This window comes from Triticum urartu, chromosome 7A, assembly GCF_056163025.1.
Source record: "Triticum urartu cultivar PI428250 chromosome 7A, HENAU_Tu73, whole genome shotgun sequence".
NCBI classification, from domain to species: Eukaryota; Viridiplantae; Streptophyta; class Magnoliopsida; order Poales; family Poaceae; genus Triticum; species Triticum urartu.
The window spans coordinates 81,736,672-81,761,417 of record NC_141879.1 but is presented as its reverse complement, the minus strand read 5'-3'; the positions used below and the strand labels follow the sequence as shown (position 1 = coordinate 81,761,417).

General features: G+C 48.3%; 1 pseudogene; it reads right to left on the bottom strand.

The window, feature by feature from the left end:
• Positions 1 to 7,202: 7,202 nt before the first annotated feature.
• On the bottom strand, positions 7,203 to 22,037 carry LOC147958000 (acyl transferase 15-like; annotated as a pseudogene).
• Between the last annotated feature and the right edge of the window lie 2,709 nt (positions 22,038 to 24,746).

Below are 24,746 nucleotides of genomic sequence, written 5' to 3'. Positions count from 1 at the left end.
GCTTGTTCTATCTCTCAGGGCCGTACTGCCAACGATTCTGCACAGGGCCCCCCAACAATACCTCGTTCGGGAGGTGCAAAAGGAGATGTGTCATCGGAGTAAAGAAGCCTGGCGGGAAGATCTTCTCTAGCTTGCATATCAACTCCGGCGCCTTCTTATGCATTTCTTTTATCTTCTCAGGACATACTTCTTTAGCACAAAGTGTGCGGAAGAAATGGCTTAACTCCGCAAGCACACGCCAGACACGCTCGGGAACATAGCCCCGAACCATCACCGGCATAATCCGCTCAATCCATACATGATAGTCATGACTCTTGAGCCCGGTCACTCTGCCCGTTGAAAGATTGACCCCCTTACTTATATTCGACGCATAACCATCAGTGAACTTCACGACGTGTTTCAGCCACTTGAATGTCTCCATCTTATGATCCTTTTTAAGTACGAAGTCAGCATCTGGCTTGAACCAAGATTTTTGACTGCCTGTGGGAGGCTGCATGTGTAGACGTGGTCTATCACAAATATTCTGTTGATCAACTCTAGCATTAACATTATCCTTTGTCTTATCAGGAATGTTGAGGATCGTGTGAAAAAGGGACTTTGCGACATTCTTTTCGGTGTGCATCACGTCTATGTTGTATGGAAGTTTGAGGTCCTTAAAATAGGGAAGCTGCGTGAAGGGGGTAATGTGAGTCCAGTTGTGCGTCTCACCATATCCTTCAAAAAATTTCCCTTTACTTTTTCCTTTGCCCTCGCCCTCTTCTTCGCCTGTGGCTTTGCCTTTGCCTTTGCCTTTGCCTTTGCCTTTCCCCTCACCGGCAGGCTTAAGAGCTTTCAGCTGAGCAAGCACATCCGCACCAGAAAACGTTGGAATCTCGTTTACTTCATGGACAACTTTGCCTTTTGTGAAGTTCTTCTTGTCTTCCCTATCAGGATGGTCTGGAGGGAGGAACTGTCGATGAAGGTCAAATGCAACATACTTGCCACCCTTCTTCAGCCAAATGAAAATCAAGGCCTACATGCACACTGGGCAAGGCATCTTTCCACTTGTACACCATCCGCAGAACAAGGCATAACCGGGAAAGTCATGCATGCAATATTGTAGCCAAACTTTCATCAAGAAATTTTTCTGCAGATGTCGGTCGTATGTCAACCTCGGGAAGTACCAAGAATGGTGCAAATCATCCACCAACGGCTGCATAAACACACTCAAATTCTTCCCCGGATATTCAGGCCCCGGAATTATAAGCGACAGGAACATGGTCTTGCGTTGCATTATGGCGCCGGGAGGGAGATTCAGCGGAATAATAAATACGGGCCAACAGCTGTATGGATTAGACGACATACCATATGGATTGAACCCATCACCTGTTATAGCAATTCTGACATTCCCAACCTCGGCTGCTTCCTCCGGGTACTCTATATCGAATGACTTCCATGCTTCACCTCCTGATGGATGTACAATTTTTTTTGGATTGTACCTTTTCCCTTCCTTGTGCCACTTCATCATTTTGGCAGACTCCTCGGTGATGAAAAGGCGCTGCAGTCTTTTTATAAAATCAAGATACCGAAGAACCTTCACAGGGATTTTTAGCTGCTGCTTCTGACCATGCTTATCGACCACCTCAATATACCGAGAGGAACCGCACTTCCTACAGTACTTGTCATCCGCATACTCATGCCTAAACAAAAGGCAATTCTTTGGACAAACATGTATTTTCTCATAGTCCATCGAGAGCGCCTTCATGATTTTCTTCGTACCGTACATGGTTTTCGGCAGTTCATGGCCCTCAGGCAGGCTATTAGACCATACTCCCAGAAATGCTTCGAAGCAACCTCGGCTACAGCCGTACTCAGCCTTGACTGCCATCAGTTGTGAGATGGCATCCAGCACAGACAGCTTGGCACCCTCATAGAGAGGTTTCTTTGACGAGGCCAAGATTTCCAGGAAGGCCTTTGCGGTTTCCTCCGGCTCCTCCGGTTCATTCGCTGAATGTGACAGAGGTGTCGGCTGTGCAGCAAAGACATCATCTAGCATATCTCTAACCCCATCGTCCTCATAACCAGCGACGCGTTGTCGTATCACATCCTCTCTACCACGGTCCCGCTGGGCAAAGTTTATCGGCATATTAAAGTTGGGCATAAATCCATGCGTGCGAAGGTGCTTAGTCATCTCACTCTTATCTCTGCGGATACGCCTCTTACATCTGGCACACGGGCATTCTGGCACCATCCTCATTGGACTACGGAATATCTCTTTCAAAAACACATCAGTTTTCTCGACCCACTCTATTGTTACTTGATTCCGACGGAAAAACCCACTATACATCCACTGATTATCTGCCATCTCTGCTTTATTGGAAGCCACACAACAAAATTAAGGATTCATTTAAATTACTCACATCAATATTTTATTTTTTACAAGGTTGACGAGAAACGACATTTAATCCACCTACATCTCTAATAGGTAAAGATGGGTCCTAATCCCACCTGAGAATGTGTAGATTGAGTACGTTGTCCATGCTCTACCCCATTCCGAGACAAAATTTCGGCAGCACCTCCCCGCTATTCTCCAAATACACGTCTCGGCAAAATGCCGAGAGAATGTGCATCCGGAGAACAACAGAGAGGCGCCGCCGAAATCCTGTCTCGGAACGGGGTAGAGCATGAACAACGTACCCAATCTACACATCCTCGGGCTGTCCGTGGAAAGCGCTGGACAATCCGAAAGAGCTGCGGTGATAAATATGCAATTGAATGCATATTTATCGATGCAACCCTTTCGGACGGGAGACCTAGGTTACGCGACTTGATGTGAAAATTTAATCTAGTGACATGGAAAAAAAGTGGATGAGGTCATGGAATTGTTGCTCACCCTCCGATGTAGTCGATCAAAGGAGACGGACGATCGTGGACCAACACCTCCAACGTCGACAATCACTCCACGAAGATGGAACACCACAAATCCTGTTAATTACACCGAGTGAAAAAAATTTAGGTCATCACCTCACATTAAGCATTGATACTTTTAACTATGAAAAAAAATCATATTTCGTCAAGTGTCAAAAAATTTACTCTTCCCTCTCATCTCATCTTCACAATACATATATCTATAATATTGAGTATGTATCTAAAAACATAGTAAAACTACACAAATATCCATTCATCTACCATCTATCTATCTCACATTGTGCACTTAATTTTTTTTTCACATTTATACTCTCTTTCATTTCATTCATCTATCTAACATCCATCTATCTAATCATCTATTACTATATATATATGCATTCATCTACAACATTACTACACAAAAAAGTTAAAAAAAATTCTTACCTACGGATGAGGGGGCGACCACCGGAGCAGGGGGGCGGCCGGTCAGGGCAGGGGACGACCACCGGAGCGGCAGGGGGCGGTCGCCGGAGGGGCCGGCCGGTCGGACCAGCAGGGGGCCGGCCAGGCTAGGCCGTGGGCCGGCCGGGGCGGCGTCCACGCAGGGAGGGCCGGGGTCGAGAAGGGAGGGGCGGCTGGAGCGAGGGAGGGGCGGGGGCGGCTGGAGCGGGGCCGGCTGGAGCGAGGCCGGCGCCGGCTGGAGCGAGGGAGGAGCGGCAGAAGGCGGCGCGGGTGCGGTGGGATGGGGCGGCGGCGATGCGGGTGGGGGCGGCAGGGGGCACGGGCGAGGCAGGGGGCGAGTGTGGCGGCGGCGGCAGGGGGCGAGTGCGGCGGCGACGGCAGGGGGCGGGGGCGAGTGCGGCGGCGACGGCAGGGGGCGGGGGCGAGTGCGGCGGCGGCGGCAGAGGGCGAGTGCGACGACGGCAGTAGGCGGCGGGGTCGCGGGGAGCTGGGAGAGATTGAGTGGATGAGGGTCGGCGCGAGGGGATAAGGCAAACTATGCCGACGGCTGTCGTCGGCTGCCACGTCACTGATCCGCGTGACAAGTCCCCTATGGCCGCAGCTATGCCGACGGCTTTGACGTCGGCATAGTTATATTTTTCATTTTTAAATGTTTTTAGTAGTTCATATTTTTCATTTTTAAATGTTTTTAGTAGTTCATGTTTTTCCTTCTTTATGTTTTTTATTTCATATAGATTTTTTAATGTTTTTTATAGTTATATTTTTCCTAGTCGCGGGTCTGGGGTGGGGGCAGCGGTGGCGGCGGACCCACATCTACATCCCCGGAGGCCCCGGAGGCCGCCGGCCACAGCCGTAGACGCGCGAAGGGCAATCCGCTATGGCCGCAGAACGTCTACTACCGTGTCATCGCCGTCCGTGAGGGGGGGGCACATCCGGGCCAGACCCACAACAAGATCCCCTCCGTGTAGACCCGACGCGTCCGATTCCCCCCTCCAGGTGCCGGCGGTGGCGCCGTCCGTGAGGGGGGCCAAACCCCGGAGACGCGTGCCGCCTCTTCGGACATGCCACCACACCACCCCTCATGTATGAGGGCCCGGTGTGACGCTCCGGTGGCATTGCTACCCCCAGGGCCCCCGTCCCGCCTAACCCTGTAGCGTTTGACCACGGGATCTAGCCCTTTGACTTTGCACGGACGGGATTTGACCAGTGGACCTCTCCACCCGGTTGTGTTAGGTCAGCCCATAGGAACACTTTGGAGCAACATCCGGGCCAGACCCACAGCAAGATCCCCTCCGTGTAGACCCGACGCGTCCGTTTCCCCCCTCCAGGTGCCGGCGGTGGCGCCGTCCGTGAGGGGGGCCAAACCCCGGAGACGCGTGCCGCCTCTTCGGACATGCCACCACACCATCCCGCATGTATGAGGGCCCGGTGCGACGCTCCGGTGGCATTGCTACCCCCAGGGCCCCCGTCCCGCCTAGCCCTGTAGCGTTTGACCACGGGATCTAGCCCTTTGACTTTGCACGGACGGGATTTGACCAGTGGACCTCTCCACCCAGTTGTGTTAGGTCAGCCCATAGGAACACTTTGGAGCAACATCCGGGCCAGACCCACAGCAAGATCCCCTCCGTGTAGACCCGACGCGTCCGTTTCCCCCCTCCAGGTGCCGGTGGTGGCGCCGTCCGTGAGGGGGGCCAAACCCCGGAGACGCGTGCCGCCTCTTCGGACATGCCACCACACCACCCCGCATGTATGAGGGCCCGGTGCGACGCTCCGGTGGCATTGCTACCCCCAGGGCCCCCGTCCCGCCTAGCCCTGTAGCGTTTGACCACGGGATCTAGCCCTTTGACTTTGCACGGACGGGCTTTGACCAGCGGACCTCCCCACCCGGTTGTGTTAGGTCAGCCCATAGGAACACTTTGGAGCAACATCCGGGACAGACCCACAACAAGATCCCCTCCGTGTAGACCCGACGCGTCCGTTTCCCCCCTCCAAGTGCCGGCGGCGGCGCCGTCCGTGAGGGGGGGCACACCCCGGACACGCGTGCCGGGCGTTTGCAACCACCACAACACTTCCAAACTCGTGAGAGGCCGCCTACGCAAGATTTGGCGGCATGCTAGCCCCCGGAGGCCGCCGGCCACAGCCGTAGACGCGCGAAGGGCAATCCGCGTAGAGGGAATTTTTTGGATACTTCTCCATCACCAAAAATTATGAAAAAAATATTATCGTTCCTATAGCACATGTGCCCACGTCGTTCAAAAAAACTCATGATTTTATCGCGCTCCGAGTATTTAATAATATTCACGCCGCATCATTACCGCAGAATGGCTACTACCGTGTCATCGCCGTTCGTGAGGGGGGCCACGCCCCGGAGACACGTGCCGCCTCTTCGGACATGCCACCACACCACCCCGCATGTATGAGGGCCCGGTGCGACGCTCCGGTGGCATTTCTACCCTCCCAGGGCCCCCGTCCCGCCTAACCCTGTAACGTTTGACCAAGGGATCTAGCCCTTTGACTTTGCACGGACGGGATTTGACCAGTGGACCTCTCCACCCGGTTGTGTTAGGTCAGCCCATAGGAACACTTTGGAGCAACATCCGGGCCAGACCCACAGCAAGATCCCCTCCGTGTAGACCCGACGCGTCCGTTTCCCCCCTCCAAGTGCCGGCGGTGGCGCCGTCCGTGAGGGGGGCCAAACCCCGGAGACGCGTGCCGCCTCTTCGGACATGCCACCACACCACCCCGCATGTATGAGGGCCCGGTGCGACGCTCCGGTGGCATTGCTACCCTCCAAGGCCCCTGTCCTGCCTAACCCTAGAGCGGTTGACCACGAGATCTTGCCCTTTGACTTTCCACGGACAGGCTTTGAACAGTGGACCTCTCCACCCGGTTGTGTTAGGTCAGCTCAGAGGGACACCTGGGAGCAACATCCAGGCCAAACCGACAGCTACATCCCCTCCGTGTAGACCCGATGTATCCGTTTTCCCCCTCCAGGTGCCGGCGGCGCCGCCGTCCGTTAGGGGGCCACGCCCCTGAGATGCGTGCCGCCTCTTTGAACATGCCACAACACCACCTCGCATGTATGAGGGTCCGGTACGATGCTCCGGTGGCATTGCTACCCCCCCCCCCAGGGCCCCCGTCCCGCCTAACCGTGAAGCGGTTGACCACGAGATCTAGCCTTTTGACTTCCCACGGACGGGCTTTAACCAGTGGACCTCTGCACCCGGTTGTGTCAGGTCACCCGTAGGGACACCCGGGAGCAACATCCGGGCCAAACCCACAGCTACATCCACCGTGTAGACCCGACGCGTCCGTTTCCCCCCTCCAGGTGTCGGCGCCGTCCATGAGGGGGGCACACCGCGGACGTGAGGGGGGTCACACTCTGGAGACGGGTGTCGGGCGTTTGCAACCGCCACAAAACTTTTGTCGGCATAGCTGTTTTTTATTTTAATAAAATATAATGATCTATATTCAAAAGAACATGACCGCACATTATTAACGTGCTCGAAAAAATACAAACCATATATATATATATTCATAATATATGAAAAAAATACAAACTACATATATATTCATATGTATGTTTATATTTAACATGCTACATGTTAGTTTATATAATAATACATAAAAAAGCTTAAAAAATACATATGAAAAAAAAAGTCTACCTATGCCGTCGGCATAGAGACGGCCAGGTTTTAGGCGGCGGGCGGCGTGCCGCGGATCGCTGACGTGGCAGGTATGCCGACGGCAGCCGTCGGCTTAGCTCATGGACGGTGCGCCGCGGATCTGTGACGTGGCATGACGATATATGCCGACGGCCGGCCATCCAGGCCGTCGGCATAGATTTGACGACGTTAGCCGCTGGTCACGGGCGGGGTGGCCGGGCCCACGGGTATGCCGACGGCCTGGGTATGCCGACGGCTGCTGTCGCCATGTTCGCAGCTGGGCCGACGACATATGTATGCCGACGGGTGCCGTCGGCTTATCTCGTGGTAGCCCGACGGCCAAGATACGTCGACGGCCAGAACGTGGCTGTCGGCATAGCGCAAAGTAGGCCGACGGCAGCCGTCGGCATTGATTTGGCCGTCGGGGAATGGCCAGTTTCCGGTAGTGATACCGAGGGCGGCCAACTCCCGAACGAAGGCAACGGCGTGCTCCGGCTTGACGCACTGGGACACAACATTGACGCCGTCCTTCCCCTTGCATGGCGGGCACAAAATGCAGACGTTCATCGCTGTCTGCTCCGGCGGCTTGCACAACGGTGGCATCACCCGTACCGGACTCCCACGCCCGAAGTCCACCACGTCGAACCCAATGTTCATCCAGCTCATCACAGCCAGCGTCTTGTACTTGGAGTAGCTCGGCCGGGGCGTCAGCTACTGCCGCCGATGAACCCCACCGTCGTCGGCGCCGCCCCCGTTCATGAGTATCTTCTCCATCGCAAGCTTGATGAGCTTCACCAGGTCCTTGACGTCGCCGCCCGCCACTGCGCCGCTCTTCGCTTGGACCGTCTACCCCATCAGGCAGTTGCCGTAGTAGCCGCGCTTGCCCCCCACGAGCCCTCGAATGTTGCTCGTGAAGACGAGGAGCGCGGGCGTGTCAGGGTCGGAGGTGTGAGCATGATGTTATCGAAAGCATGATTTACAAGTTTGTCTCTGAGACATACGAAAGGTGCTTTTCATAGAAGACAGGATAAGTAAAACTATTCATGTTTGCCAACCCAGACTCTAAACGAGACTCTAACCAACACCATCCAGAAGTGACCCGAAGAGCGACCCAATATAGTGATTGCTACAATTCATATTTTGATAGTAAAACTGATGTGTAATCATATACTCCCTCCGTCCCATAATACAAGAGCGTTTTTGACACTATTGTAGTGTAAAAAACGCTTTTATATTATGGGACAGAGTGAGTAGATAATAAAATACATGGCACAATATCAGTACATCTCCAAACAGCCAATAAATCTCATAGTACCACAAGGACATGCACCTGCAGTACATCCTGCATTGCAGGTTCACATCAACAGCTCATAGCAAGGCTATCAGTTCAACAACACTAATACCACCTCAAGCATCAACAATTTAAAAAGAATGGGCACCAAAACAAAAGGGCAATAGACACCTCTTCAAACGTTATTTTTTCAAAAATCAACTCATCCTCTTGACCGCTCCAGATATCGTCCCTGTGCATTGCTCAGGAAATTATAAATTCTGGTATAGCACACAAGAAAATATCAGAGTAGAAAAGTGGCACATAAACTACCAAAAAATTCTCATGCTTATTGTTATTGCAAGAAGGCATCGATCATATTTTGAAGCTAATAATAATTAACGTGCACTTATCACTTGTTGGAGTTGGTTCTCTTGAATTAATCAATAGCAGCATGAGCATAAGCATTAAATCAGCAGCACAAGTGCACACTTATTCAAGCTAGTAGCAGCCCAGCAGGCTAGCAGCAAAAGCATTCAAACAATTAAAGAAGCACAGTACAACAGCACAAGCATTCAAAGAGCAGCAAGCCAGCAAGCACCATCCATCAGACCGGTAGCTTAATGGAAGAAAAATCTGAAGAATAAAAGATGTATAGGTTGAGGAAAGATGAGAGGATGCTGGGTTGCTTGCGAAGCTACGACTGTGAGGCTAGCAGGCTTGGATTGCCACATGTCATATCTTATAAACTTAGGCAAGTGTTCTTTGGTTATCCTTAACATCATGCACTAACTTGGGTAATTAGCATCAAACAATACATATCAGTACAAGGCTAGGCAAGATAATAAAGACTTGGGAAAAGATAGCAGAGTTAAAAAAATGATACATGCCCACACCTCATTCTAATAATGTTGGTGCAAGCATAGGCTCGTTTTCCTTTCAGCCGACTACAAGAAATATGTCAACTAGTGACCTTCTGTCAGTGACCCTGAAAGAATTGGTCATAGACCTACGACCATTTGAGATCAATTGGTCAAAAGTTGTCCGGGGGGCTCCAAACCCTCAACTATATCGACCATTTTGGTCAGAAAGGTCGGTCGTAATTCCTTACACGAAATGGTCATAAAGCAGACAACACTGGTCTGCTGCCTTATTTCTAGTTGATCACGACCAATATTGATGGTCATATAACCTTGTAAATTGTGGTGGGTTTCTATGACTAGGCACCACCTCATCAGTTTTGCCTATGTGTCATGTCCATGTGTCAATTTTTTCCCTAGGTTGTGAAGCAACCTATATTTATGTCATTCTCAAAATTGCCCCCAAAATCTCATAAATTCTTTGGGTCATATCTTGGCCAAATATGTAAAAATCCTTCCTTGCCTAGTTCAAACATAATTCAACAATATTCATTTTCCTATTTTGTTCATAACAATACTTTGTGAAGGAAGTGCTATTTATATATTCTTGATTGCCCTTAAAATTTTTGGGCACTCTTTCCTATCCAAATCATTGCCTCATGACAAAATTCAGCTCCATTTGCCCAGTAAATTTTCCTCGGCAAATTTCCAAAGTTTTTTTCTACCTAGAAGCATTGTGAAGGAAGTACCATTTTTATATATCCAAATGACATGAAATTTATACAGTTCCTTCATATGCCCAAATTATCACCCTCCTCCAAATTGCAGCTCATTCAAATCATCTATATGAGCCCAGGTTCAATTTATATTTTATGGCCAGATTGGAACATTGCAAAGCAAGTATTATCCAGATCCCTCCTATTACCCTCAAACTTTTTGGGCACTCTTCCATACCCAAATCATTGCCACATGATAATATTCAGCTCCATTTTCCTGGTAAATCTTTCTCAGGAAATTTCCAAAGTTTCTATCTCGAGAGAAGCTTTGTGAAGTAAGTACTAGCTAGGCTTACCCAAATGATCTGAAAATTTACCAGGGCATGACCATACCTATGTAACTTACCTACACCAAATTTGAGCTCATTTCATTTATCCAATTTCACTCGCTAATTTTCCCAAGTTTCTGTCCAGGGAATAGCATTGTGAAGGAAGTACCACTTTGGTATGTCCAAATGGTATCAATTTTCTATAGTGCTTTCATATGCCCAAATAACCATCCCCAACCAAATTTCAGCTCAATCTATTCATTATTTTGAGCCCAGCTTCAACATTCATATTTCTGTCCAGTGTGGTACTTTGCAAAGCAAGTACCACCTAGGCTCCTCCTTTTGATAAAAAATTGTGAAGACAGTCTTCTTAGTAGATGATCATCTTCAGCCAAAACTCACGCCCATTGGACACGTGCATTTTCCGTATCGCTAATCAAACACTTGGCTGCTAATTCATGTTTGAGCATAGTTCGGTCTCCTCGTGAGAATCTTATGTTGTAATTTTCTTCCTAGCACCTGCCTGGGGAGTACCCAACCCCCTAGACATGCCTAGGCCTCCCAGAACACATGGCAACGCTATGGTCATGCGGTAACCACGCGGCGGGCATGCGAGTTTACGCGCTTTGGAGTTGGGGCCCTCGTCCACCATCCAAACCTCGATGTATCGCCATCAAACCATGTATTTCTGATTAAATAGATACTTATATACCTAGAAATGATTTTTGTAAAAAAATAAAGAGCAAATTATAAGGTAGATGCAGTTCAAAATTGACCCGCTTCCTACTGAATCGGCATAAATTTGTCTTTTTCACAAGTGGAGTATCAAAACTTTTGACACCCAACCATTTTGTCAATTATGCATTAAATATGGCCTAATATTTTAAAAAAATGATTTGGTCCAATTTTGCAACAAATATATGGTAGCTCCTTCACACAAAAAACTCATTTTGGGCATTAAAAAATGGAAAATGAATTTTCCGTGCAAAGAAAATGAAAACAAACTATGCCATTGTTTGGAATTTTAGGCAACATTGTTTGGAATTCCAAGATGCACCCTTGTGCACAATATGAGATCATTTGAACAAACTATGCCATGAATGTGGCGATAAGATTGATCATTTGGCTTGAAAACCCTGAATCTTCACGCATGATAGCTCATTTCTGATAACACTTTTTAAAAATAATTGCCGTATTACAAGTTTATTATTTTTCCTGGAAACTTGGTCACATATAATGACACAATGCGAAGGTTTTCCAATTTTTTGATTTTTTTGAATTTTTTATAACCGTTTCGAAATGCGATCAAAATGGCGGGGTTTGACCGTTCCTAGCTAGTGGTTGAATGTTAGAAAACTTTTGATGTTTCTCTGATTAAATAAATACTTATGTACCTAGAAATGATTTTTTGAAAAAAAGAGCAAACTATGAGGCAGCTGCAGTTCAAATTTGACCCGCTTCCTACTGAATCGGCGAGAATTTGTATTTTTCATCGGAGGTGGATCAAGGCTTTTGACACCCAACCATTTGGTCAATTGTGAATCAAACATGGCCTAGTATTTTAGAAAAATTATTTGGTCCAATTTTGCAACAAATATATGGTAGGTCCTTCACAAAAAGAACTCAATTTGAGTACTTGGAAAATGGGAAATGAATTTTCCGTGCAAAGAAAATGAAAACTCCCTTAGGCAATATTGTTTGGAATTCCAAGATGCACCCTTGTGCACAATATGAGATCATTTGAACAAACTATGCCATGAATGTGGCCATAAGATTGATCATTTGGCTTGAAAACCCTGAATCTTCACGCATGATAGCTCATTTCTGAGAACACTTTTTTAAAATAATTGCCGTATTGCAAGTTTATTATTTTTCCTCGAAACTTGGTCACATACAATGACACAATGTGAATTTTTTCCATTTTTTTTTGTTTTTTTGGAATTTTTTATGCCCATTTCGAAATGCGATCAAAACGGCGGGTTTGACCGTTCCTAGCTACTGGTTGAATCTTGGAAATTTTTTGATGTTTCTCTGATTAAATAGATACTTATCTACCTAGAAATGATTTTTTGAAAAAAATAAAGAGCAAACTATGAGGCAGCTGCAGTTCAAATTTGACCTGCTTCCTACTGAATCGACGGGAATTTGTCTTTTTCACCAGAGGTGGATGAAGGCTTTTGACGCCCAACCATTTGGTCAATTGTGAATCAAATATGGCATAGTATTTTAGAAAAATGATTCGGCCCAATTTTGCAACAAATATATGGTAGCTCCTTCACAAAAAGAACTCAATTCGGGCACTCAGAAAATGGAAAATGAATTTTCCGTGCAAAGAAAATGAAAACTCCCTTAGGCAACATTGTTTGGAATTTCAAGATGCATCCTTGTGCACAATATGAGATCATTTGAACAAACTATGCCATGAATGTGGCCATAAGATTGATCATTTGGCTTGAAAACCGAGAATCTTCACACATGATAGCTAATTTCTGAGAAAACTTTTTAAAAATAATTGCCATATTACAAGTTTATTATTTTTCCTGGAAACCTAGTCACATATAATGACACAATGCGAATGTTTTCCAATTTTTTGATTTTTTGAATTTTTTATGCCTGTTTCGAAATGCGATCAAAACGGCGGGTTTGACCGTTCCTAGCTAGTGGTTGAATCTCGGAAAAAATTTGATGTTTCTCTGATTAAATAGATATTTATGTACCTAGAAATGTTTTTTGGAAAAAATAAAGAGCAAACTATGAGGCAGCTGCAGTTCAAATTTGACCCGCTTCATGTTGAATCGGCGAAATTTTGTCTTTTTCACCAGAGGTGGATCAAGGATTTTGACACCCAACCATTTGGTCAATTGTGCATTAAATATGGCCTAGTATTTTAGAAAATTGATTTGGTCCAATTTTGAAACAATTATTTGATAGGTTCTTCACAAAAAAACTCATTTTGGGCACTCGAGAAATGAAAAATGATTTTTTCGTGCAAAGAAAATGAAAACTTCCTTAGGCAACATTGTTTTCCATTCCATGTTTGTTGTTTTCCTGAAAGCTAGTTCACAATTGGTGATACAATGAGAAGGTTTTTTTTATTTTTTTTGAATTTATGTGATCACAAAATAGCTTACATGATTTTAACATCTTATTTTTAAATCTATCACGACCAATTTAGTTGGTCATAATGTTGTATTGCGTTCTGATTGGTCCGTGGACCAAACACGCGGATCATGCACGAAACACCGCAGCCCTCACCCCTCGCCTCCCCCACCAACCTCACGTGAGGCGAAACCCTAGCTCTGTTCTCCCCCGTTTTCCATCCACCCCTCGCTTCCTTCCTTTCTTTCTTTCTTTCTCTCCCTCCCCCCTTTCCCCTGATGCAGACCCCCTCGTCCCCCTTGTCGCCGCCACCCACCCCTCAGAACCTCCCCACCACCCACCTCCGTCGCCTCCCTCACTCTCCCCTCGTCTCCCTCGTCCTCGACCAACCTCGTGGCCCGCGGGGCTCTCGCATCGCCGCCACTCCACGCCCGCGCACGATAGAAGAGAAGCCCGAGGTCGTCCTCCGATGCTCCTCTGCCTCCCTCGCCCGCGGGGCTCTCTGCTCCACCTCGACTGGCCGGCGCAGACATAAGAGGAGCCCTCGTCGGTCGCAGGTCCTCGACTCCGCCGTGGCAGCGTGGAACCCTCGTCGTCTGGATCTAGCTGCCGTTGCAGCCATGTCGTTCACCCCGCGACCCTACTCCGGCAAGAGCACCCTCGCCCTCGTAAGTGACCCACGCACCCCTCTCCTTCGATTCATGATTCGTCCGTCGCTTCTCGCGCGGGGAGAGAGACACGGACGGAGCGGAGATCGATCGAGCGAACGCTGCCGCCGCATCGGAGCACGCGTGCGCGCGACGCCGTCCCCGCCTCGCTCGGTCCGTTGCGCCGTTCGCCTCGCCTCCTGTTCGCCGCGTTGATTTGATTTTAATTTCGCCGCGGTTTTTTTGACAGGCCCGGGAGTTAGGGCGCGATGGCGGCGCCGCCGGCTAGGGCTCGGGCCGACTACGGCTACCTCATCAAGCTCCTCCTAATCGGCGACAATGGTGAGCCCGCCTGTTCCCTTCCCCTCCTTCGTCTCTCAATCCGCGCGGGATCTGGCGACTTATTCCTTAGGCGGTTTGATTTCCATGCGCCAGTTGAGATCTGGCGCCCTAGATCATTTTTTGTGGAGGCTGCTGTGTGCCCGTGTGAAATCTGGAAGGGCGATAGAATCTAGCCTCTTGTGTTTATTGGATGGATGGTGTGTGCTGTGCGAGAGGAGTACCTTTTTCCTGCATGCAAATTATACAAGCAATGGTAGCTGCGTAGTCATAGAACTGATGCAAGTGAGGATGTAGTTAGTGTTGGGGAACGTAGTAATTTCAAAAAATTTCCTACGCACACGTAAGATCATGGTGATGCATAGCAACGAGAGGGGAGAGTGTTGTCTACATACCCTCATAGACCGTTCGCGGAAGTGTTATATCAACGCGGTTGATGTAGTCGTACGTCTTCACGTCCGACCGATCCAAGTACCGAAAGCACGACACCTCCGAGTTTTGCACACGTTCGGCTCGGTGACGTCCTCGCCTTCTCGATCCAGCAAGAGGGGCGAAGTAGTAGATGAGTTTCGGCAGCACGACGGCGTGGTGACGGTGTTGATGAAGAACAATCTCCGCAGGGCTTCGCCTAAGCACTACGAAAACTATGACGGAGGATAAACTAGAGGGGACGGGGTTGCCGGCACACGGCTTGGTGTTTCTTGATGTGTCTTTAGTGCTAGACCTACCCCCTCTATTTATATGTTGAGCCCTAGGGTTGAAACTTGGAGTAAAAGCCTCCTCAAAGTCAGTTTTACCCGAAAGGCAAGAGTCCTTCTCGGACTCCAGGGCTAGACGCCAGGGTTCCCGGCGTCTACCCCCTAGACGCCAGGGTTCCTGGCGTCTAGCCTCTGGTCTCCGCAAAACTTCCTTTTGCACTTTCCAAAAGCCTCATGAGCTTTCCCCTTTGGCCCAGATAAAGTGTTCTCGTGCCCAAACATTTCGGGAAACATCCGGAACCCCTTCCGGTGAATTCCGGAACCCTTCTGGAGATCAAACACTACTATCCCATATATCAAACTTTATCTCCGGACCATTCCGGAGTTCCTCGTCATGTCCGTGATCTTATCTCGGACTCCGAACAACATTCGGTCATCAACATACATAACTCATATAGTACTATATCGTCAACGAACGTTAAGCATGCGGACCCTATGGGTTCGAGAACTATGTAGACATGACCGAGACACCTCTCTGGTCAATAACCAATAACGGGACCTGGATGCCCATATTGGCTCCTACATATTCTACGAAGATCTTTATCGGTCAGACCGCATAACAACATACGTTGTTCCCTTTGTCATCGGTATGTTACTTGACCGAGATTCGATCGTCGGTATCTCAATACCTAGTTCAATCTCATTACCGGCAAGTCTCTTTACTCGTTCCGTAATACATCATCCCGCAACTAACTTATTAGTTGCAATGCTTGCAAGGCTTGAGTGATGTGTATTACCGAGAGGGCTCAGAGATACCTCTCTGACAATCGGAGTGACAAATCCTAATCTCGAAATACGCCAACCCAACAAGTACCTTCGGAGACACCTGTAGAGCACCTTTATAATCACCCAGTTACGTTGTGACGTTTGGTGGCACACAAAGTGTTCCTCCGGTAAACGGGAGTTGCATAATCTCATAGTCATAGGAACATGTATAAGTCATGAAGAAAGCAATAGCAACAAACTAAACGATCAAGTGCTAGGCTAACGGAATGGGTCAAGTCAATCACATCATTCTCCTAATGATGTGATCCCGTTAATCAAATGAAAACTCATGTCTATGGTTAGGAAACATAACCATCTTTGATCAACGAGCTAGTCGAGTAGAGGCATACTGGTGACACTCTGTTTGTCTATGTATTCACACATGTATTATGTTTCTGGTTAATACAATTCTAGCATGAATAATAAACATTTATCATGATATAGGGAAATAAATAATAACTTTATTATTGCCTCTAGGGCATATTTCCTTCAGTTAGTTAGATTGATCGTCACATGCAGTCAGGAGCAAGCTCTTGTTCCTGTAATTATCTGTCCTGGTGTTAAGGAAATCACATGGTTGGTATGAATTGTACAAGTAGGATAACAAATTTCATTTTCTCTTTCCCCTTAACTGTGTAAGTAAGCAAACCACTAGCTTTGCCCCTGTTTCTGTGACCTTACCATACCTGTATGTTTTGGTTATGTATCCTCTCCTTGTTTTCATACAATGTGGAATTTGTAACTGATGCATAGCCTTACACAGCATTTCTCCGTTTTCATGTCTAAAGAAGCATTTATGGTTTACTGCCAGTGTTGTTGTCCTGAGCTGTGTTGTGTGCTTGTGGAATTCTATTCCGGGTTGATCTTCTTGCTCTGATCCGCTTGCTCGTGGTTATTTTGGGAGGGGAAAGGGGATTTATGCTGGCATGTTCCTGTAGCCAGGTGTACTTTGAATTATGGATAGTGCAGGGCGCATCTCGTGGGGTTTCAAGGGTTCAAAAGGGTTTGGCAGCTTGTCTATTGCGTTAATTCTTGTCCTGGCTTATTGATTAGCAGCAGGCGTTTCAGATGTAGTGGGGTTGTGTCGTGGGTACCTGGGTAACTAAAATTGCTTCTGTTCTGTAACTGTATGCTTCTAGGAATGTCACATTGCAACATGCAGACTATGGGTCTAGATCTGGCAGTTGAAAGTGCTTAATCTTTCTATAAGTTTCAACTGAAGCTATGTGTATACAATAATTTACCGAATAAGCAAACTTATGTGAATATACTACGCTTGATGTTGATCATCTGGTGCATTAGTATGCAGTTCTCATTGTCAGTTCTTGTTTTCTTGATTCATTTATACTATATGCCCGCTTGCTTCTGGTTTGAATATTGTGGTCTGCATGCTTTAGTCACTGTGCCCTTAGTTCTTTTTTTTGTAGGGAGCTATGCTTATCATTAGAAACTCTTGGTGATGATGTTATTCCTCTTTTGGTTCATGTGTTGCAATTATATACCACATAATTCTACACCACGTGGCGGACTTAACTATCTTAGTGACTTCATTTGATGTGTGTATTTCTGTTAATTTTAAGCTTTTGTTGCTGTGAAAATGTACCCACTGACCGTCTGTCTATTTATTGTGTATTTCTTGCATGAGGAGGTGACTAGTGATGGGGCGCGCCAAGCAGCAGTAGGGGAAGGGGGTCTCCTGATCAAGGAGGCGGAGGAGTATGGGCGTGACCAGCCGGCAGCCCTGTCCTGCTCGTGGGGGAGGGGCGGGAGGGGTCTGCTCCTCTGCTTCCATTGCAACCGCGGCAGGTAGCTCCTCCATCTCCCTCCCCCTCTTCCCGTACTCACTACTTCTGCTGCTAAGTTGACGAATATGTGATGCACTTGTCCCAAGGAATTTTAGAGGGATCTGTATGAACAAGTCATGTTTTTATTTTATTTTATTTAGGTTGTTAGTTACCAAACAGAGAGGGAAGATGAGCTCCTGCTTGGATTTTTTTCTGCCAGCACATGATTTGTATGTATGCAATCATCATCTGATTTGATGCTACCTTGTCGTTCATGTTATGTGCATTGATTCCCACAAACTATAACCTAATTTGATGCTACCTTGTCCTTTTTTTTCAATTGATATTTGTCTCATCTAGCACTCTGACTATAAATGTGTTATTTTAATCCTGATGATGATGTTGTAGTATAAGGTGGACACCATAATGAATAATTTTGTTTCATCATGTCTTGGTTTACCCAAATCCAATTGTTTTTGGTTTGTACTTTGGACCCTGTGTGTTTCTCAGGGCATCTCCAGCCGCGCCCCCAACAGGGCCTCCCCAGGCGATTTTGCCGCGCCGGCGCCAAAAAAAGGCCCCAGTCGCGCCCCCAGAAGGCCGTTTTTCGCCGGCTCGGGCCAAAACTGGTGCTGGCGGACCCAGGCCAAACCCGGCGCCCTGGGGGGTGCTTGGGGAGCCGGCGCAAGCGAAAAAGGCGCGTGGGCCCGCCCTGGAGGCGACCCGAGGGCCTTTTCCCGCCGTTTGTTGACGCTTTTCCCTCGCATCTCTCCCGCTCGCTCGCTTTCCTCCCGCCATTCTCCCCCTTTCTCCCGCCAAACCCCCTCCCGCTCGCCTTCCAGTCGCCGCCATGCCGTCGAAGAAGTACACCATGCCGCGTGAGGCGGCAAACGCGACTGGCGCCGTGGTCCAGCCGAAGCAGAGGAAGCCGAGGGCGCCGCCATCGAAGCCGCCGGGCCTGTCGAACGTCGAGTGGAGGGTGGAAGTTCAGCGGCGCGAAGCAGTCACCGCCGACAGGCGGAACAGGGCCATCGCCAAGAAGGCCCGCGACAACGCGGCGCGCTTGGCGGCGTCTTCCTCATCGGTCGACCAGGCGGGGATGAATCCACCGGTCGTCAGCCACGCCCAGTACGCGCCCTGGGGACAGCAAGGCGCCGGATCTCCATGGGGTTCATCGTCGCCCGGCTACGCCAACGGCGACGCGCACGGTGGGTTCAACCCGAACGTGACCTTCCCTCATGGTCACCCCGCTACGCGCACGCCCTCGCCCGCCTTCGTCGGCGTGCAGTACCCTCCATACAACTACTCGCCGCCTGCCTCCTACGCGTCCACGCCGACGCCCCATCTCTACCATGGACCTCTGCCCTTCTCGCACCTCGGCGACGCCGACGACACGGGAGCCGACATGGACGACATCATCGCGACAGGATCGACCGCGGCCGCCGCCTCTCCCGGGTTCGCCACCCAGGACGAGGTAGTGGATCTCAGCGGCGACATGGAGGCCGAGCTCGGCTACGTCTACGGCGAGGATGCACAGGAACCCGAGGAGGAGGAGGAGGAGGATGAGCCGGCTCCTGTTCCGACGAAGGGGCGCCAGAAGAAGAAGAAGCGGGCGGCCAAGTCAGGCGAACCGCGCATCAAGTGGACGTCCAAGGAGGAGGAATGCCTCGCTGAAGCATGGAAAGTCGTCTGCCTCGACCCGACCACCGGTGCGAACCAGAGCTTGGAGACGTACTGGGACCGCATCAAGGCCGAGTTCGACGAACGGAAGCTCGTCGACCCCTACTTCAAAGGCGTCTACATGCAGCGCGGCTCCAAGGCGATGGCGAACCATTGGGGCCGTGTCCAGTTGGCGTGCAACAAATGGCATGAGATCGTCGAGGAGGTCGCGGCTCGCCCCGAGAGCGGCGCCAGCGTTGAGGATCAGCTGCTGCGTATGTTCGCCATGTATCGGGGCGACAACCAAGACGCCGACTTCAAGCACCTCCACGTCTACAAGCGCATTGACAAGTGCGAGAAGTGGGCGGAAGTCCGGCGTGCCCTCGACAAGGCCAAGGAGACGTACAAGCCGGACGCGCCGACTCCGGGCGCGTCAGAGGGGCAGCCGGACGGCCACAAGTTGGCGAAGAAGGCGAAAAACGCCGACGCGGCAACCGCGCGAGTGCAGGAGTCCATCGAGCATTGCCTCGCCGACGCGCAAGCCCGGGCCGTCCTGCGTGAAGAGAAGGCCGAGGCGCGGTGGTCGTCGCTGATGAAGAACAACGCCATCAAACTCGACCTGCTCCGGACGAACGTCGCCGCGAAGAAGAGAAACACCGACATGGCTTTTCTGATGGGCGGGGCGGACATGCTCCAGAGCAACGACGAGAAGCTCAAGGCGTGGTACCTGGTGCAGCGCGGCCTCATCCTGAACGAGCTGCCGACGGCAACGCCGACGATGCCGACGACGCCCACGACGCCCACGACCACCCGGACGCCAATCCCAAACGACGCCTCTACGTCGCCGCCCAGCAGTGCCGAAGCCGCGCCGACACAGCCCAGCACCGAAGCAGCTCCGACACCGCCGAGCCCGCGCACGCCGACTCCGCCAACGCCTGGAGCCGACCCCGCCGAGTGAATCATTGCGCACGCGAACTCTGTTTTTTGTAACGCCAGACTACGTCCGATCGCCGGATTTGCGGCGTCTTTTGTGAGCGGGAATGACCAAGTTTAAATTTCCTGCATCCTGGGGCCGGCGCGTGGGGGGCGTGACTGGGCGCTAGGTCGCCCCCAGGGGCCGAACTAGCGCTGGCACGCCCCCAGGCCGCTCTATTTAGGCGTCCTGGGGGGCGGAACGGCTGGAGATGCACTCACATGAACTAGTGTTGTTGTAACATGAACTGTAGTAGGTCGCTGCTATCTAAATGTGATCATTGCAAGGAGGAACCACTGTTTGGCTTCATCTCTTCCTCATTTGATCATTTTTATGGCCCATATGCATGCTACGTGTTGGCTGACTTGGCATGACGTGCACGAAAACTGTTTGGGCATCCATACTAAACAACACTTCTTAATTTTCATGTAGACTTGCTCTAGCTCTTCTTAATTTTCATGCATGTTTCTTTCCAGACTTGATCTTACTACTAAATAGCACCCCATCACCTATTGTTGTTGTTGTTGTTCACCCTATCCTTGCTGTTCTGTTTTCTTGTTGGCAGATATTTTGAGTAAATTCAATACGAAAGATGTTTAAAGAAGCTCCAAGACATTCTTATATACCAAGTTATGTAATAATAGCTGGGTTATCTGGGAATTTAATGTATCTTCTCTCTGTTTGTGAATGAAATAGTAATTATGTATGTGATTTAATGTATCTTCTCTCTGTGAATTTCATGTATGTTTCAAAACTACAATTTCTGTTTCATATGAAATAGTAATTATGTATGTGATTTGAAAATGTGTGCAATGGAAACATGACTCATGCGACCCACTTATCAAAATAATTTGAGCACATTTAAAATTTCTGACGTGTGGGACCAGTGTATGATATTATGATATATGGAACAAATGTAAAACAGTGGAAAATAAAATGGCAAAAAATAAAAGATCATACGCTGTAAAAGGCCGCATCTAGAAATAAAAAGGCCGAATTGCTGGGCCAGGCCCATGTAGCTAGCAAAAATTAATAGAAAAAATAAATATTAAAAAGGCCGAATTGTTGGGCTAGGCCCATGTAGAAAACCGAATTGGACTGGGCTGATTCTTGTGCCACATCAGCTTGCCACGTTGGATGCCTACGTGGCCCGGAGAGGTTGCTAGTGACCAAAATTTTGGTCGTGAAACCAACGACCTTTTACATATCACAAAGAAGGTCACTAATTTCAGTTTACGACCGCCAGCTTTTGACCATCTGTTTTTGGTCGCAAAAAGGTCGCAAATGAAAAACAATGACCTTTCAGTGACCAATAGTGATGGTCGCAAGTTGCCATATTTCTTGTAGTGAGGTGACCGTGCGGGTGCAGCACTGCCAGATAAACGCGACAACGGTGTCGAACACCATGCAGTCGCCGCCGCACTCTGCTTTGATGCGGCCGATCAAGCTCCATGGGATGGTGACGTCGAGGCTCGCCATTTCCTCCATTCCGACGCGCATCCCGGACCGCACTGCGGCGGCCATCAGTGGCAGGAGGTGCGGGAGGGAGCCGTCCACTTCGGATCTGATTGGGGCGACGGATGGCACTGGCATCCCACGGGCGAGCTCGCCGGTGGCCCGCAGGAACTGCGCCATCCGAGCGCCATCGGCCGCAACGTGGTTCCACGTCGCCCCGGCGATGAACCCGCCGCAGGCGAACTCGGTCACCTGCACCAACAGCAAGGCGTCGCAGCTTCTTCGCAGAAGTAAATAACATGTCCATCTACATTTTCCTCCAAGAGATCCTTAACCATAACAATACTAGGTTGTACTTTAATTTGTTCATCAGGTTTAGGTGTTCTAATATAGGTTTTGTTGACCACAGTTGAAACTTTAGCATGTTCCTTTATCCTAACAGGGAAAAGTGGTTTCTCAATATAAGCAGCAGGAACAATTGGATCAACATTATAAATTATAGTTTCTTCTTTAAATGGTATTGGTTCTTTAATTTCTCTTTAATAGGTGGGTGATATTTAAACAACTTCTATTTAGGGAGATCAACATGAGTAGCAAATGATTCACAAAAGGAGGCTACTATCTCAAAGTCAAGTCCATGTTTAGTGCTAAATTTTTGAAAAGCACCGATATTTATAAAAGATTTAACACAATCATACTTAAGTTTAATACCTGACTCTTTACCTTCGCCGAGTTCTCAATCTTCAGAGTTGCGTTTAATTCTTTCCAAAAGATCCCACCGGTATTCAATAGTCTTCTTCATAAAAGAATCATCACAAGAAGTATCAAGCATGGTTTGATCATTACGAGAAAGCCGAGTATAAATTTTTTGGATAATAATTTCTCTTGAGAGCTCATGATTGTGGCATGAATATAACATTGACTTAAGCCTCCCCCAAGCTAGAGCGATATCTTCTTCTTCACGAGGCCAAAAACTATATATATAATTTCGATCACGATGAACTATATGCATGGATATTTTTTGATGGAACTCCATTTTCAGTCAAATCCAATTCTAGGATCAAATATTATCGCATAGGCTATATCATGTCAATGCTTTTCCCTTCAAAGATAAAGGGAAAACCTTCTTCATAACTTCATCTCCGGGTAAACCTGTAAGCCTGAACAATCCACAAATTTGTTCTACATATATCAAGTTCATATCAGGATGTTAGGTTCCGTCTCCTGCATAAGGATTATTAGCAGTTGTTCTGCCATACCCGAAGGAATTTCATATTAAATATTTTCAGTAGGTGCAGTAGGTTAAGGGGTAGCTAATCGTGGTTCCGGTCGAGGTGAAGATACCCCGAACAAACCCCTCAAATAATTGTTTTCTATAGTAACAAGTAACAATAAATTTCAGCACACTAGATAAATGTTTCCTTACCAAATTCCACTTACCAAAGGCGCTCCACTCCCCGGCAACGGCGCCAGAAAATAGCCTTGATGACCCATAAGTATAGGGGATCAATTGTAGCTCTTTTCAATAAGTAAGAGCGTCGAACCCAACGAGGAGCAGAAGGAAATGACAAGTGGTTTTCAGCAATGTAATGTCTGCAAGTGCTGAAATTATAAGTAATAGAGTAGTTTGATAGTAAGATAATCTGTAACGAGTAAGTAACGATAATAGTAGCAAAAATGCAGCAAGGTAGCCCGATCCTTTTAAGGCAAATGACAGGCCAAAATTGTCTCTTATGATAAGCAAAACGTTCTTGAGGGTACACGGGATTTTCATCTAGTCACTTTCACCATGTTGGTTTGATTTGTGTTCGATACTTTGATAATTTAATATGTGGATGGACCGGTGCTTAGGTGTTGTTCTTACTTGACCAAACCTCCTACTTATGATTAACCCTCCCACACAGAGGCGGAGCCAGGATCTCTCAAAGCCCAGGGCTGAAACTAAGCGGCTATACAAAAACACCTAAGATTATTATACCACACGTACCAATGCACGTCATAAGTACACTTGATATTAACAATTCAAAGGAAATATAAACTTCATTATTAACATGAGAGAAAATTTGACAAAAAAATATAAACAGTCTAACAAAGTGCATTGTTGTAAAAGCTAATATCAAATTATTGATGACTTGCTTCATATGAGATCACCATTTCTTCATTGGCAGTAGTTGAGGTACCTAGAGTTGTAAAGATAAAATTTAGGGCCTGTTCGGCAGCTTCCCAACTCCTGAAATTCCTGAAATCCAGCTTCCCATTTCGTATGCCAGCTTCCGAAATGAAAGCTAATGATCAGAAAACCGTTCGGTGTGCCAGCTCCAGTTTTCTCTCGCAACGTATGGGCTGGCAGCCTTTTTCAGTTGATTCTGGCCTATTGGGAGTTGAGGACAGGCCAAACTTGGCCCAAGTTGGAGCTGGCTGGCCCATTAATCTCGTTTCTGGCCTGGTAGGGAGGGAAGGGAGTCGCTCCGGTCTTTTCTTCGCTTGACGAAACGTTTTCTTCCACTTCGCGGTGGCAGCTCGCCGTAAATAGCTGGAACTCCAACTCTTGCGATTTCTGGGATCGACGAAACACAAGCTCCCAGTTTTTGTACGTGGATGCTGGTTCGATCCAGGAAGCCTGGCGCCGGGCCGTTCGGGCCAGCTCCGCTCGCGGATACGCGGAAGCTGGGAGCTGGCGAGCTACCGAACATGCCCTTAGTGTCCAAAATCAAGAGACTAGACATGGGCCAAATCAATTGTTCAGTTTTTTTAGAACACAATATATCATTATCATGAAATGCACGAGGTAGCTAGTAGGCCCTTTTGTTTCCTCATTGTGTGATTTCGTCTAATAATTGATTTCGGTTTATCAAATAAAATAAAATTGATTGAAATTATACAATTGAAAATCACCAAATAATTGATTTCTGCTGATTAAGAGGAATTAGGGGAAATGTCAGTTGATATAGGTAGAAATTACCTATCATACATCCACATTAGTAGTGGGAGGCCGGGAGCAGATAAGAGCCGGCCAAGTAGATTGTTTAGGCGCAGTAGGGGCTGCTCTGTGATAAGATGATCCGAGCGCCAAGCACCC